The following is a 17732-nucleotide window of genomic DNA, read 5'->3' on the forward strand; positions in this document are numbered from 1 at the left end:
ATTCCGTTAACATTTTGGATATTGTTTCTAAAACTGTTCGTAAAAACCGTTCTCACGGTTGTAGAACAAATCGCAATCAAAGAAAATTTCGGGCCAATCATACCAATATTTCGGACCTTATTTCTATTTCAAAAAACAACGGCAGACATTATCTGTTAACAAAACTCTGTTCTTTACCGGTTAATAAGTTAAATAAAATTTTGGAGGATTGCAACACAATTTCATATAGCAGTCCTAAGTATGAAATTGTTCAAATTATTATGGCATATTGTTATTCTAAATTATTTCCCAAAATTGATCGCCCTGAAGATCATAAAAAACATTTTATTAAAATTAAGTATGTCAACAAAGGCTTTGATTTTGTAAATATTGCCGGTATATTTAACGACCATTCTGTTAAAGAACAAATTCCTGGATATTTTGACAATACTGAGCTACCTCTTATTTGTTATATTTACAAGAAATCTACCCGGAAATTTGTGTTTAATTATAGTCAATTGTGTAAAGATGTTAATATCAGTGAAAATACACCTACTTCATGTAATTGCAGTAATTCCGAATATATTTATGGACCCATTTCCCATGTTATAACAGGAGATCTTAACATCGTTCAAGACCGAGAGTTAAAATCATTTCTCAGTAAAGGACCTAAATATCGTCCCCCGTCAATTATTAATTGGAATGAGTGTCGTAATATCATCCACGACTCACTCCTTACTTACTGTATGAAATGGATAAAACGGGAAAAAGCTGACAAAAAATCTTTGGACTCTTTTTTTAATTCAGTAATGAAGATAGTTGATATACGTATTCAACATTTTAAAGAACATTTTACTATTAACAATAACCACAATAAACCTATTTCTCGTATCAAACATAAACTAAAAGAACTAGCCAAGGAATTTGTTTTTGTCCCGGCCGATAAAGCTTCTTATAATATTATTGTTGTTTGACGTAAATTTTACATCGAGGTTCTGAAAAAGGAAATCACCAATTCACCAACATTCCAACTGACTCCATTTTCAGAAAACGAAATCTGTAACAAACATAAACTTTTAGCCACCGCTTTACAAGCAGAGCCAAATACAATGAAAGTTCCAACTATGTATTGGCTTCCGAAGCTACACAAAACCCCTTACAAATATAGATTTATTTCGTCTTCAAGCCATTGTTCAACTACTAAATTGTCTATTATTCTTACCAGCACACTTGGTACAATTAAAAACCTTATAATAAATTGTTCAAATAAGGCCTTCGAAAATAGTGGAATAAATTACTTTTGGAGTGTCAAGAACTCGTTGGAAGTACTTGATAAATTGCATGCTTATATTGGTGATTTTGAATCTGTTCAAAGTTTTGATTTTTCTACCCTGTATACCACATTGCCTCACATTCTCATTAAGAAAAAATTCACACATCTAATTAAATGGGCATTCAAAAAATCAGAATGTGAATATATATGTTCAAACTCTTTTAGGTCATTTTTTAGTTGCAATAAACAAAAAAACTATGTTAATTGGACATGCTTTGATACTATATATGCCCTTGAATTTTTACTAGATAACATTTTTGTTCGCTTTGGGGATTCCGTATATCGTCAGATTATCGGAATTCCAATGGGGACTAACTGTGCACCACTTATTGCGGACCTCTTTTTGTATTGTTACGAGTTACAATTTATGACAAAAATAAGCAAAGACCCATCAAAACAACATCTGATAAACAAATTTAATAATACTTTTAGATATTTGGATGATATTTTGGCTCTCAATAATGACGACTTCAGTATGTATATTAATGAAATTTATCCTGGTGAACTCACTTTAAATAAAGCTAATACTAACAACGACCACTGCCCTTTCCTCGATCTTGATATCTATATCACTAACGGAAAGCTGAATACTAAAATTTATGATAAAAGGGATGATTTTTCATTTCCTATCGTTAATTATCCGTTTTTAGATGGTGACGTTCCCTTGTCACCATCTTACGGTGTTTATATATCTCAACTTGTACGATTCGCTCGTGTATGTAACAATGTCTTAGATTTTAACGAGAGAAATTTATGTATTACTGAAAAATTATTACACCAGGGTTTTCGATATCACAAACTAGTCAAAACATTTACTAAATTTTATCATCGGTATAAAGACATCATTCGTAAATATAGCTCAACATGCAGACTTTTTATACGTTCAGGTATTTCACATCCAATTTTTTATGGAAATATTCTTTATAAAGCACAAAGGTGTCAGTATTCACCTCATAAACTTACAAAACCTTTGAATAGACTTATTAAGAAGGGATATAATTACGATACTGTTGTCAAGTCATTAAAGATTGCATATTTTGGCGTTAATATTGAGTCACTGATGAGGTCTTTGCGTCGGAACTAAACACATTTATTCTAAAAACAGTTGTTGGCATGACACGGGTTATGTTCTTCTCATATATGTTATGATGGTATGATACTAAACCCCTTACGGGAAGGATTGTGCCTGATGTTCATATGATGAAATCATAATCTTTCAGTCAGTTTAATTGAAGTCTGGAGCTGGCATGTCAGTTAACTGCTAGTAGTCTGTTGTTATTTATGTATTATTGTCATTTTGTTTATTTTCTTTGGTTACATCTTCTGACATCAGACTCGGACTTCTCTTGAACTGACTTTTAATGTGCGTATTGTTATGCTTTTACTTTTCTACACTGGTTAGAGGTATAGGGGGAGGGTTGAGATCTCACAAACATGTTTAACCCCGCCGCATTTTTGCGCCTGTCCCAAGTCAGGAGCCTCTGGCCTTTGTTAGTCTTGTATTATTTAAATTTTAGTTTCTTGTGTACAATTTGGAAATTAGTATGGCGTTCATTATCACTGAACTAGTATATATTTGTTTAGGGGCCAGCTGAAGGACGCCTCCAGGTGCGGGAATTTCTCGCTACATTGAAGACCTGTTGGTGACCTTCTGCTGTTGTGTTTTTTTATTTTGGTCGGGTTGTTGTCTCTTTGACACATTCCCCATTTCCATTCTCAATTTTATATATAGTATTTTGATAAAAAAAAATACTAAAAGACAAAAATATCCACCAGACCCTTTCAATTTTCAGATTTGTTAATGCTAACACTACATGTTATGTTCTTGGCCTCATCAAAATATATCAAAATAATAATTAGAAATGATATTTTCATCTCAGCAGTGTATTTATTGATATATTAATATGTATTATAAGGCCACATTAGTTCAGATGTGTGGCTTCTTCTATCCACATTATGACATTATTTTAAAGATTTTAAAAGTCAATACTCCTCTGTCATTTAACCAATAATAATTGTGAAATTAAAAGTTATTTATCTTGTCCTATTTTAATATTTTTAAAATTTAGATAATTGTGGTCAAATGCAGTAATCATATTTTTGTTTAAAATTTAAATATTCAGTGTTATTTTTAAAAGCAGATGTTTATTAATGTGCTTTAAAACAATCAATTTTCCAGTCTTTTTGTTTTAAGTTATTAACATATTTATCAATATTTATTTATTACTAACTATGTGCTGTATATTATCTATATAAAAGAGGGACGAAAGATACCAAAGGGACAGTCAAACTCCCTATATCTGTATACTGACAACTCCTACTTTTTAATCTTTTCTGAATCCCTGTGATAATTTCTTGCCAAGTCAGATTTTTGTTTAGGTTGATATTAATTACTTTTGATATTGAAAAAAAAAAACATTTGTCCAAGTTGTTATAATTTATAATTCATAGCATGTTGATTACATGCTAGTAGGTAGAAGACCTGTTGGTGACCTTCTGCTGCTGTCTGTTCTATGGTCGGGTTGTTGTCCCTTTGACACATTCCCCATTTCCATTCTCAATTTTAGAAAAAGAATTGATTGATTGGTGATTAACGCCACTTTAAATACTTTTGTACTTTTTCCTGGTGGTCAGTTATTATTGTTGGAGGAAGCCTGAGTGCCTTGGGAGAATAACCAATCTTCAGTAGGAATACTTACAATCCTATTCAATAAGATTGGAGTTGGAAGAGAACCTGCCCATTGCAAGATTCAAACTCACAACCTCAGTGTTGATAGGGGAGTGATGCAGTAGTTTGACTTATTAGACCACTTGACCACCAAGGCCAAATAAGGAAAAGAATAAGCAAGAGTGGAGTCCTGCATTTATTAAATCACAATTTGATTTAAATATGTAATTATTGTTTGTATCTATTTAACAGTAACATGTGTGCCTACTTTTATCTTTCAGGGATATTGTCTAAATAATGATGCAAGAATATGTAGCACTCTCATATTTAAAAATGTATACTCAGAGATGCATATTTATCAGGTGAAATTTCTTTATAAAATTAACTTCATGCCTAAATATCAGGTGAAAATTCTTCATACAATTAACTTCCTGCATATATTTCTTGATTAATATGAATTTTATGTCATTTATTTTTCAAGTTTTTTTCATATAAATTTTTAAGGTTACTATTTGAATTTTCTAATTTATATATATTTTACATTGGAGAATTCAAGACGTCTTTGATTTTAAGTAAAATGTAAGAGTCAAACCAAGGTTAGAGCTGAAAGTACTGGGGAAATTGTGTGTATGTTGGATAGGTTAAATATCTATGTGAATGTTTAATAAATTGAAAACAGTCACTTTTTATTTAGCTTTGTTTGTCTAATTGCATGTAGAAAACTTTTATTAATATGTAGAGAAAATCCAATAGTTGATCTTAAAAGACCAATATCAACAGTGGCGGATCCAGGGTGGGTGGATGGGTTCCGGGGGTTGGAACCCCCTTCACACTGGGATGGGACCCCCCCCCCCTTTTTTTTTTTTTAAATGGCTGGATCCGCCCCTGATAAACTCAACATGTATACTGAATATAATGGTCAGTTTCTAACAAACATAAATCAGGTTATTTCTAGGGGATTGTCTGCTTTTGTTTATATGGGGAGATGTAACCTTTATTATATTTTAAGGCTAAATGAATGGTTTATTTTAGGAGATGTAACCTTTATTATATTCTAAGGCTAAATGATTGGTTTATTGACAACAAATGATGAAAGCAATTACATATATAAGTTGTGCAAGTCTACTATTTTTAAATGTACAAATTAATTGATTTTTTTCACACAATATTTATATGAAAAATCCAGAAATCATTTTTCTGCCAATTTTTTTTTTTACCTCATAGAGGTATCCAAAACAAGCTTGTACAGGAACCTGTATTTATTTTTCAATAATTTTGATGTTTTGTAAATTTTCTGTTGGAATATTACAATAATTAAATTCATCTGCAGACATATAAATTGATAAAGATTGTACAGTTTAAATGATTGAGATTACCTACAAGTCTTTGGAAACCTTTTTGTATGAGTCAGTGTCAGTCATGTCAGTATGAAGTAACTTGTCAGAATGATAAAATGCTATAAGAAAGATATGTCACAAGTTTATTGATTTTGCATGAATTTGCTATATCTATATAAGAGGATTTTATTGATATAAAACATTATACATATTTGTTTATTTACATGTATTTCCATTCCAATAATGTTGTTTGTGCGCTTTGTAATTTTTGTTGACAAAAAATACATATAAAAACAATCATTGTTATATTTTTATTTGCTCATCTGGTGTTAAGGTCAGTAAGAGTTATAAATATTGCCATTAGCTCACCTGACAGAAGGCTAGTAAGAGCTATAAATATTGCCATTAGCTCACCTGACAGAAGTTTATGATTTAATAAACACTTTAGGTAAGCTATGACCATCTTTTAAACTGACTGTGATAAAGAAGGAAGAAGACACTTAATTGAACCAAATTACTGACCATTGAAGTATAAACAACATTGAACCAAATTACTGACTAGTGAAGAATAAACAACATATATCAATGCAAAGAGACAAAAGATAAAAAGAGAAACATTATTTCACATAATGCAAAAAATAATGATTAAAGTCCTTGTAGCATCTGAATATTTACAAAGAATTGACTTCAACATAAGGAAGCCTTAACTCCAAATGTTCTGTATAAGCAGTAACTCCCTACCAAGGAAATTCTGATTCAAAGCCATTCTTTAAAATGATGTTTCTCATCCAAGTTTCTTGTTAATTCTGGTGTTCTTGCTGACTAAACAATATTGTCACCATGTTCAACTTTAAATCCACATGTGCTCAAATGTTGGAAAATTTTGGCTAGATTCTGTTGGCCTATTTAGATGGTTTTTCAGGCCTGAAAGCATTTGAACAAGCCTGGGCTGCTGGGCCTGTGGCTAAGTGTGAAGACTCATAACTTAATTTGGTCAGATGACCCCAGGCTGTCAAAACGGCATCCATGTCTATAGAAATTTTAGAAAAACAAGAAGTGAAACCTTGCACATTTTGTATTATATCTGCATCCAGTCAATGTTTTGGTTGTTAATCATAAATTTTGGTATGATGATATTTTCACTTTTGCTGTTCAGTTATATAAATACACTGAAAATGTGTAAAAAAAAATCAGAACAATAACTCTGATGAGTCTTTAGATGATTTCAACCATGTTGACTTATTGAAGGGTCGTAATAGTTGTACCTTCATGACAAATAACAGTAAAAATTCTTGCAAAATGATGTTAACCATAATTTTTGGGGTATGACGATAAAATGTACACTAATCTTTCTTTTAGACAATAAAAACATCGACTGATTTTGACAAATCATGTTTAATACTTAATTTTTTTCCAAAAATGACAGTAAGATAATTATTTGAGACCTCTGACAAATCACGATAAGGATATTTTGATGAATTATGACCAGTACAATTTGAAATAAACAGTATCTGAAAATAAGTGCTTGATGCCTGATGTTTGTGCCAATAATTCCTTGTAGAAATCATCATTCTCATCACTCTGAGCATTTATGTCTCTCTCATATTTTCTACATTTATGGTGGTTTCAAGATATAAACAGACAAAACTTGTATTTTACCCCAATGATTTATTTTTAGCTATGTCACTGTCAACCATATTGGTTGGCACATTAGACACTGGACACATTCCCCATTTCCATTCTCAATTTAACTATAATGGCTCAACATTAGTAGTGGCATATATAGCAGATAATTATGACGTCTTGCAAGGCTATTGTAATGTTTTTCTGGTACACCTTCCTTGCAAGACGCCATAATTATTTGGACTATTGTATATAATTGTGTATAAAGATGTTTACAGCAGATGACTGAGGGCATTCCGGTGTATCAAGTTGCTGTTGGCTAGATTTCCTATACATAACTTTCATGTTGGGTTAACGTTTTTAACCGATATATAAACAAGATAAATATGATTATATGCAGATATCATCGAGTGCAAAATAACATTCCTAATCGCTTGTTATTAACTCATTTCTTCAATGAATGCTCATCAAATACTTTTTTAAGGAGATAAATAAATGATATTAGAAGATCTTAATTGAGGTAAATAGTTATTTCTACAAGGAATTATTGGCACAAACATCAGGCATCAAGCAGGATTATTATTTAGTACGCCAGATGCACGTTTCGTCTACACAAGACTCATCAGTGACGCTCAAATCAAAAATATTTATAAACCCAAACTAGTACAAAGGTGAAGAGCATAAATTATATGACCTTCCAAATACCGTTTCAATCCCTAACATCACTGAAGAGACATTTGTTTTCAAAATCAGGGTCTGGTGTAAAAAAACAAATTGTACCGCATGTTTGTGGTATAACATCTTTGCTGCAAGCGTTTTTTTGTTTTTTGTTTAGTATTTAATTAATATCAAGATCCATTTTGTTACATCTTATGATTAATTTGTTTGGCAATTGCCAATGGCAGTCAGCAGGGTTTTAGAACATCAGTTGTTTGACCTGTTAGTCAAATGTGTTTTGTTCAAATATACTTTTTCACTTTTTTGTCTTTTGGAATATGTTTTTGTGGTGTATTTAGAACTCTCCACAACGAAATTTGTTTTACATGTATACATATAAAAATTGCACTTGTTTTTATCCAACACAATCATAGGTTTGAATGTAGTTTTCAATTTAGACTTGAACATGTTGTATATATATATTTATACAAGTAAAAATTAAGTGCTAGTCTACCTAAGAATCAGGCAGTGGTGAAAACATGACAAACAAAAACCCACTCAGGTTGACATTAATTTATGTTCAAAATGTATAATGATGCAAAAATATACCAGTCCTTTCATTGTCCTGTTCTGGTAATTGGAGATAAATTTGGTTACAATGCGCTTAAGAATTGAATGCTTCTTTCTGTAAATTTATTGGGTTGTAAAAGCGTTGACCGAAGTACATTTTGTTCCGCGCTTCATTCTAAAAATGTGTGCACGGTCAACGCTTTTACAACCCTATAAAGTTACAAAAAGAAGCATTCAATACTTATAATTACATTTTTTTAGCTAGGATCATGTAAACACGATTTTTATCAAGTTTTAATTTAATTCACCTGTGCACTTTATTGTGGGACCGTGTGTCATCATGAATGATAAGTTTTATTGTGTAATGCAATTGCTTACTGAATAACAGGTGATGTGCAGTTCGCCAATCAGAATAATGTATTATAATGAAACATACATCTAAAAGAATTATTAGAAATTAACAATTAAGGGAAGCTAACTCTGTAATTTGTTATCATTCTAACCAAAGTTATTTCAAAATAGGCTGGCTAGGTAGGTGGGTTTTTTACAGCCATGTTTTGATTTTTTTCAAAATTGCCTGATTCTTACAAAGACTGGCACTTTAAGATCAATATATATGCAAGCCTCAATAAAAGCATGAATACTATCTCAAGATACATTTACCTCACTTTCAGGTATAGAGGTCAGGTGTGGGACCATCCACAAGAACTTGCGATAATCCGATGTTCAGTACTTCAGTACTTTGATTTCAAATGCGAGAGGAAACGGTTCCTGAAAAAGAAGGAACGCATTAGTCGCAAAACACGTCCCGGTCTCACACCCTTGGAACTAAATTAAAAAATAAGATTTTAATATCTGAATGACCCAAAGAGGTTAAGAATTACGATGAAAATTAAAACGAGTCTTTGTCAGAAAATATCGTTTATAAATATTTGTAAAATGAAAACGTCTGGGGTTCTCTCCCTTTAAAAGAACTTAATAATGTCTTTATCCTAATAAACAATTTATTTATAATAACATCAAATTTTAAATCGTTGTAACTACGTATTGTATTTTGATATATTTCAAAATGAAATATAATTGCTGAAATTATATCGTAAATATTCTAAATTTGAACATTATTTTTACTTTATGCAAATTAATTTTACCATTGAATTTGCAACAGTAGTTTTAGAAGGTATATTTATACATTTCAAACGTCGTACATTATATGCCTGGTCCGGAAGAGTTGAGTTATCCAATTATTACGTACTTCTCAATTCAATATTTGACCAAGCCCATTCTTTTGTTTCAAAAAGTAAAATTACAAAAATACTGAAAATGTATACAAAAAAAGTAAAATCACAAAAATACTGAACTCAGAGGAAAATCAATTTGGAAAGTCCATAATCACATGGCAAAATCAAAAAACAAAACGCATCAAAAAGGAATGGACAAGAACTGTCATATTCCTGAATTGGTACAGGCATTTTCAAATGTAGAAAATGGTGAATTAAACCTGGTTCTATAGCGCTTACCCTCTCACTTTAATAACAGTCTCATCAAATTCCGCTACATTTACATGATGCGTTAAATAAACAGTCACAATTAATAAAATAGTCAAAATATGGGTACATCAGTCATCATCCGTATAACAATTTTAAAAGGAACAATTTTAAAAGGAACAATTTAACAGGACACAAAAACATCTACTATCTACGAACACATGGATTGATTTGAGTGTCTCACTCTGACGTCCGAAAAATTATATACGTCACATAAATTTGTCGTTCAATGTGCATACAAACAATTTTAAAATTTACATAGGCAATGTACGCATACAGGGTTATAAAAAATTAAAAGTATGTAAGAATAAATTACAGAAATCTGATTAACAATACCAATTCCTATCAGATTTGCCCTAAATGCATTGGTTTTTGAGTTATAAGCCAAAAACTGCATTTTACCACTATGTTATACTTTTAGCCATGGCGGCCATCTTGGTTGGTTGGCCGGGTCACCGGACACAATTTTTAAAGTAGATACCCCAATGATAATTGTAGTTTGATTTTATTTGGCCCAGTAGTTTCAGAGGAGAAGATTTTTGTAAAAGATAACTAAGATTTACGAAAAATGGTTAAAAATTGGCTATAAAGGGCAATAACTCCTAAAGGGGTCAACTGACCATTTTGATCCTGTTGACTTATTTGTAAATCTTACTTTGCTGAACAATTTTGCAGTTTACAGTTTATCTCTATCTATAATAATATTCAAGATAATAACGAAAAACAGCAAAATTTCCTTAAAATTACAAATTCAGGGGCAGCAACCTAACAATCAGTTGTCCAATTCATCTGAAAATTTCAGGGCAGATAGATCTTGACCTGATAAACAATTTTACCACTTGTCAGATTTGCTCTAAATGCTTTGGTTTTTGAGTTATAAGCCAAAAACTGCATTTTACCCCTATGTTCTATTTTTAGCCATGGCGGCCATCTTGGTTGGTTGGCTGGGTCACCGAACACAATTTTTAAACTAGATACCCCAATGATGATTGTGGCTAAGTTTGATTGTATTTGGCCCAGTAGTTTCAGAGGAGAAGATTTTTGTAAAAGTAAACGACGACAGACGACGACGGACGACGGACGCCAAGTGATGAGAAAAGCTCACTTGGCCCTTCGGGCCAGGTGAGCTAAAAAGGGGACTAATCTTGTCAGTGACAGTAAAGGGAAAGCTGAACTCCTATTAGAACAATTCAAGTCCGTATTCACAATAACATCAGACACTTACCTGCCAACAACAAGAATACGAGCAAAAATCGATATAACACCATAAACGATCGACCAAAAGGGACTTGCAAAAACTACTTAAAAACACAAACCCAATTTAAGCTTCTGGACCAGACAACATCCCAAACCGAATACTCAAGGAATGTGCTGAACAACTAGCACCCATCGTACAAATCATAATGCAATGCTCGCTAGACACAGGTGAACTACCAAAAGACTGGAGAGACCCAAACATATCCAGTATCTTCAAAAAAGGAGACAAACACCTGGCAGAAAACTACAGACCTGTATCCCTAATATCTGTCATCAGCAAAACTCTAGAACATATCGTATGCAGGCATATCCTAAAACATCTAAAAAAACAACAAAATCCTAACCAACTTAAACCACGGCTTCAGGTCAGGATACTCATGTGAAACCCAACTCATAAGTACCATCAACTACTTCCTACAAGAACATGACAAGAGACATCAAATCGACGTAGGCATATTAGATTTTTCACAAGCTTTCGGCACAGTACCACACGACAAATTATTACATAAATTAGATCAGTATGGAATTAAAGGAAATACACACAAATGGCTTAAGAACTTCCTAACTGCAAGATCAATGAGAACCGTCGTGGAAGGCGAATCATCTGGCGAAACAACAGTTGACTCTGGGGTCCCCAAGGGCACAGTCTTAGAACCAATCCTATTCATGTGCCACATCAATGACCTACCAGACAGTGTAACATCATCAGTAAGACTATTTGATGATGACTGCCTACTATACAGAACAATTTAAAAAATAGCCAAGACCAACAAAAGCTACAAACAGATTTGGAACAACTAGAAATCTGGGCCGACAAATGGAGAATGCGTTTCAACGCCAAAAAGTGCTATGTTCTATCCATAAACAAAAAAAGCAGACAAATTCTACACGCTTAATAAACACATCCTACAAGAAGTACAAGTGAACCACTATTTAGGACTCCAAATCTCAAACGGAAATGGAGCTTCCACATAAATAACATCAGCAAGAAAGCCAACACCACCTTGGGCTTTCTTCGGAGGAACTTGAGGAACGTACCAGAAGCATGTAGGAAAGTAGCATTTATATCCCTTGTAAGATCAACAATGGAATATGGCGCAACAATCTGGAACCCATATATGAAAGGGGATATTGACAAACTAGAACGTATCCAAAACAGAGGTTAAAAAATTACGATTCATCAAGAAAAACTACAGGAATCGAGAAACAGGGTCCATAACTAATATAAGACGCCAGCTTGAAATGGAGACGCTAGAGGAAAGAAGACACAGCATCTGTCTCATCCTGGTTTACAAGGTGGTTGAGGGTCTGGTGCCGGCTCTACCAGCCGACAATTTTTTCATACCATCAAGACCTAAACGACCAATAAAAGCCAAAACTTATTCAAACTGTGAAACTGACAATATCATCGAACGTCAAGTTATCAATAACACCAGAGGACTTAAAGTGCCAAATAGCAACAAACCACAGTACAAACATTCATTTTTTTGTGGAAACAACTATTCACTGAAAACAACTACCAGATAAAGTTGTGCATGCAGGTTTTGTAGAGGAATTTAAGACCGCTCTACAAGAACACCGCCCATAACAACGGCGCTCTTCTCCACCGTGTATAAAAGCCTAAACAGGATTCTACACGTACCACTGCAGATACAGATACAGATACATTGCTAATATAAACCTATGATGCAAGTTCCATAAAATTCTGGCACATTTAAGATTGTAACAATGCAATTTTGAACAAAACTATTATTAAAAAAAGTTTTATGACATAAGTTTCATAAAAAAATCCGGCAAAAATTGTAAACGTGAGACCGGACGGATGAACACACAGAAGGACGGACGAAAATACACACGCCAAATATTTCCATTGACCCTGCAACGCGTTACGCGGGGTAAAAAAATATACAAATGTACGATTTGCCCGGCCTTTTTGTCGCTTACGCCCACCGAATTTGGTAAGAAGACTTTTTCTCTTCTTAAGTCAATTAGTAAATTATGTTACTTTAATTTTTAACAATCGTATTCAAATAAACTATCAATATTAAGGTGCCACAAAGATGTGTTTATATTGATCTTAACCCTGACAAATATAACCAAAACCATGACGAATTGCACAGGGAGATAACTCTGTAAAAACAGCTAAACGTTTAAACTACATTGTGTTGTTAAGGGAATATAAAGCTTCTCAGTGATCAAAATAAGCGTTTGTCAAACTGCTATATAACCAGTGTATTTTTTCTGATAAAACGATTTTTTTAAATTTTTATATTTTTGTCAAAGGGTCAAAGTAAATACTTTGTTTAAATTTTATGAAAAATAAACACGCCAAAATTAATTTTTGTTAAAGTGCTGGGTACCACCTTAACTTAACCATGTCAATCGCGTAACCAAACCATATCAATTTGGATATCTTGGTTATCCTGGGTTAATTACCGGAAAGCTGACTTTCATCGATCAAAACTATTTTTTATGAGAATTAAAAGATCAAAAGTTGTACAGTTTAGGTTATTAAAGATTAAATGGGTATAATCCTGTGACTGCTATTAAAGTATTCTCAGTTTTGGTGTTTTTCAATATATTCTCTAGATCATATCAGTAGTCAAACCTACCGATGGGGATCTTTCCATGTCTTGATTTGGACAATAGTTGTTTTATTTCGTTGGACTCTTAAATTCGTGGATAAAGTCATCCACGAAAACCACGAAAATTGATTCCCCACGAATAAAAGTACTTTCAAAGTAGATTCAAACATTTGATTTGCTTTTTTTTCTCATTTGAGAAGAACTGAGGCAGTTGTTTTGGGAAGTTTCATAACCTATCCATGACCAACTTAACCAAATTATGACAATATCACTGTACTAAACGCTCCTCGATATGGCGACCTTACTACCTGTGGACATGTACGTATATTATATGTCTCTGATGGTATAATATCTGATATTCTATTTTTAAAAGTTCCGTTTTATGAATTTATTTCTCTCTTCAAACAATTAAGTTATAATGTAACGGAACACCTCAAAAGTTCAAAATTTAAAAAGTTTTTTTTATGTTATCTTTTAAATAAGTATCTGTTTTTCACTGCTTCCGGTATGCATATTGTTTTGCTAAACATGAGTAGACCATGCAAACATTAGTTGGGGGGGGGGGGGGGGTAGGAGGGTTTCTGATCCCGAAATCCCCCAGGATTAAAAACACGAAATCCCGAGGTCCCGAATTAAAATAAATTTAAATCCCGACATCCCGAAATTCGAAAGAAGAATTCCAAGATCCCGAGAGGGAAAAGCTTAACAACACCTGATCCAGGAGTCCCGATAAAGGTCCCCCGCCCCAAACCACTAGTAAGTTGGAGCCAGAATAATGTTAAGAGGTCGACCATTAATATCCAACTCACTTTGATAGTCTTGTGAGAAATAAAATACTTTTATACCACATAAACATAATCACATTAAAAAAACTCAACCTGAATATCCATGTAGTAATGCTAGATTATAAGTAATATTTAGTGAAGAACACTATTACATATTACCATTATATAGAACTCCACAGCCTATGGATGACACAGGTTGGCGGTTTTGAAGCGGAGTAAAACGATCAACGCACACGGGTAACTTCAAGTATTGAGATTTCTTTTATAAGAATCGTTAGTACCAAATGATGTATTTCACGGAAGGAACTGGAGCATAATCTATATATCCAGCAAACAGAGGCAGGCGTTTTCTCTAACACCTCTCCAAAGGTTTCTGTGTTACAGATTTTGAGGCTTCAAATCTAAGTTTCGGGATAAAAAACACTTTTGACGATTTTCCCCGTATGATTTATACAGAAATAAACTCATTATAGATACCAGGACTAAATTGAGTAAATACGCCAGACGCGCGTTTAGTCTACAAAAGACTCATCAGTAACGCTCTTATCCAAAGAAGTTTAAAAAGCCAAATAAAGTACGAAGTTGAAGAGAATTGAGGATCAAAATTCCTAAACGTTTTGCCAAATACAGCTAAGGTAATCTATGCCTGATGTAGAACAACCTTAGTATTTCAAAAAATTCAAAAATTTGTAAACAGTAAATTTATGAAATATAACCATATCAATGACACTTCATGTCAGCACAAAAAAGTGCTGACTACTGGGCTTGTGATACCCTCGGGGAAAAAATCTCCTACAGCAGTGGCATCGACCCAGTGGTTGTAAATAAACTCATCATTATTACCAGGACTAAATTTAGTAATTACGCCAGACGCGCGTTTCGTCTACAAAAGACTCATCAGTGACGCTCGAATCCAAAGAAGTTTAAATCCAAATCAAGTACGAAGTTGAAGAGCATTGAGGACCAAAGTTCCTAAAAGTTTTGCCAAATACAGCTAAGGTAATTTATGCCTGAGGTAGAAAAGCCTTAGTATTTCAAAAAATTCAAAAATTTGTAAACAGTAAATTTATAAATATAACCATATCAATGACACTTCATGTCAGCACAAACAAGTGCTATCTACTGGGCTTGTGATACCCTCGGGGAAAACATCTCCAACAGCAGTGGCATCGACCCAGTGGTTGTAAATAAACTCATCATTATTACCAGGACTAAATTTAGTAATTACGCCAGACGCGCGTTTCGTCTACAAAAGACTCATCAGTGACGCTCGAATCCAAAAAAGTTTAAAAAGCCAAATAAAGTACGAAGTTGAAGAGCATTGAGGACCAAAATTCCTTAAAGTTTTGCCAAATACAGCTAAGATAATCTATGCCTGAGGTAGAAAAGCCTTAGTATTTCAAAAAACTCAAAAGTTTATAAACACTAAATTTATAAATATAACCATATCAATGACAATTCATGTCAGCACAAAAAAGTGCTGACTACTGGGCTTGTGGTACCCTCGGGGAAATGAATCTCCACCAGCAGTGGACTCGACCCAGTAGTTGTAAATAAACTCATCATAGATACCAGGACTAAAGTTAGTAAATACGCCAGACTCGCGTTTCGTCTACAAAAGACTCATCAGTGACGCTCGAATCCACCATGTCCTTATCACCAGATTTATTTTTGGCAATAAAAGAAGGAGGCAAATCACTGAGGAGAAAATGGAAGCAATATACAACTCATTAGACGTTGTCATTCCAATAACATTTTGAACATTAACGTTGACAATAAGTGATGTTATTTTAGCTTTCAGGCAAACTTAACAATCAGGAGCTATGTTTTCTTTTAACATCTCTTCCCGAGTACATGAGATCACACTTAGTTCTTGGTGGAGTTTGTTTTGCTCAGTCTTTAGTTTTCTATGTTGTGTTTTAACATCTCTTCTCGAGAACATGAGATCACACTTAGTTCTAGGTGGGGTTTGTTTTGCCAAGTCTTCTGTTTTCTATGTTGTGTTTTAACATCTCTTCCAGAGTACATGAGATCACACTTAGTTCTTGGTGGGGTTTGTTTTGCTCAGTCTTTAGTTTTCTATGTTGTGTTTCAACATCTCTTCCCGAGTACATGAGATCACCCTTAGTTCTTGGTGGGGTTAGTTTTGCCAAGTCTTCTGTTTTCTATGTTGTGTTTTAACATCTCTTCCCGAGAACATGAGATCACACTTAGTTCTTGGTGGGGTTTGTTTTGCTCAGTCTTTAGTTTTCTATGTTGTGTTTTAACATCTCTTCCCGAGTACATGAGATCACACTTAGTTCTTGGTGGGGTTTGTTTTGCTCAGTCTTTAGTTTTCTATGTTGTGTTTTAACATCTCTTCCCGAGTACATGAGATCACACTTAGTTCTTGGTGGGGTTTGTTTTGCTCAGTCTTTAGTTTTCTATGTTGTGTTTTAACATCTCTTCCCGAGTACATGAGATCACACTTAGTTCTAGGTGGGGTTTGTTTTGCCAAGTCTTCTGTTTTCTATGTTGTGTTTTAACATCTCTTCCCGAGAACATGAGATCACACTTAGTTCTTGGTGGGGTTTGTTTTGCCAAGTCTTCTGTTTTTTATGTTGTGTTTTAACATCTCTTCCCGAGTACATGAGATCACACTTAGTTCTTGGTGGGGTCTGTTTTGCTCAGTCTTTAGTTTTCTATGTTGTGTTTTAACATCTCTTCCGGAGTACATGAGATCACACTTAGTTCTTGGTGGGGTTTGTTTTGCTCAGTCTTCTGTTTTCTATGTTGTGTTTTAACATCTCTTCCCGAGTACATGAGATCACACTTAGTTCTTGGTGGGGTTTGTTTTGCTCAGTCTTCTGTTTTCTATGTTGTGTTTTAACATCTCTTCCCGAGAACATGAGATCACACTTAGTTCTTGGTGGGGTCTGTTTTGCTAAGTCTTCTGTTTTCTATGTTGTGTCTTAACATCTCTTCCCGAGAACATGAGATCACACTTAGTTCTTGGTGGGGTTTGTTTTGCTCAGTCTTTAGTTTTCTATGTTGTTTTAACATCTCTTCCCGAGCAAATGAGATCACACTTAGTTCTTGGTGGGGTTTGTTTTGCTCAGTCTTTAGTTTTCTGTTTTCTTTTAACATCTCTTCCTGAGCAAATGAGATCACACTTAGTTCTTGGTGGGGTTTGTTTTGCTCAGTCTTTAGTTTTCTGTTGTGTTTTGTGTATTATTGTTTGTCTGTTTTTTTTTCTTGTTTAGCCATAGCATTGTCAGTAAACTTTTAAAATTAGAGTTTGAATGTACCTCTGGTTTCTTTCGCCTCTCTCCAAGGACTATAACTCTGCACACAATCATCACACTGGAACATTTGATATGTCATGATAAAATTATGTACCAGTTATCAAATCAAT

This window comes from Mytilus trossulus, chromosome 2 (genome assembly GCF_036588685.1).
Source record: "Mytilus trossulus isolate FHL-02 chromosome 2, PNRI_Mtr1.1.1.hap1, whole genome shotgun sequence".
Classification (NCBI taxonomy): domain Eukaryota; kingdom Metazoa; phylum Mollusca; class Bivalvia; order Mytilida; family Mytilidae; genus Mytilus; species Mytilus trossulus.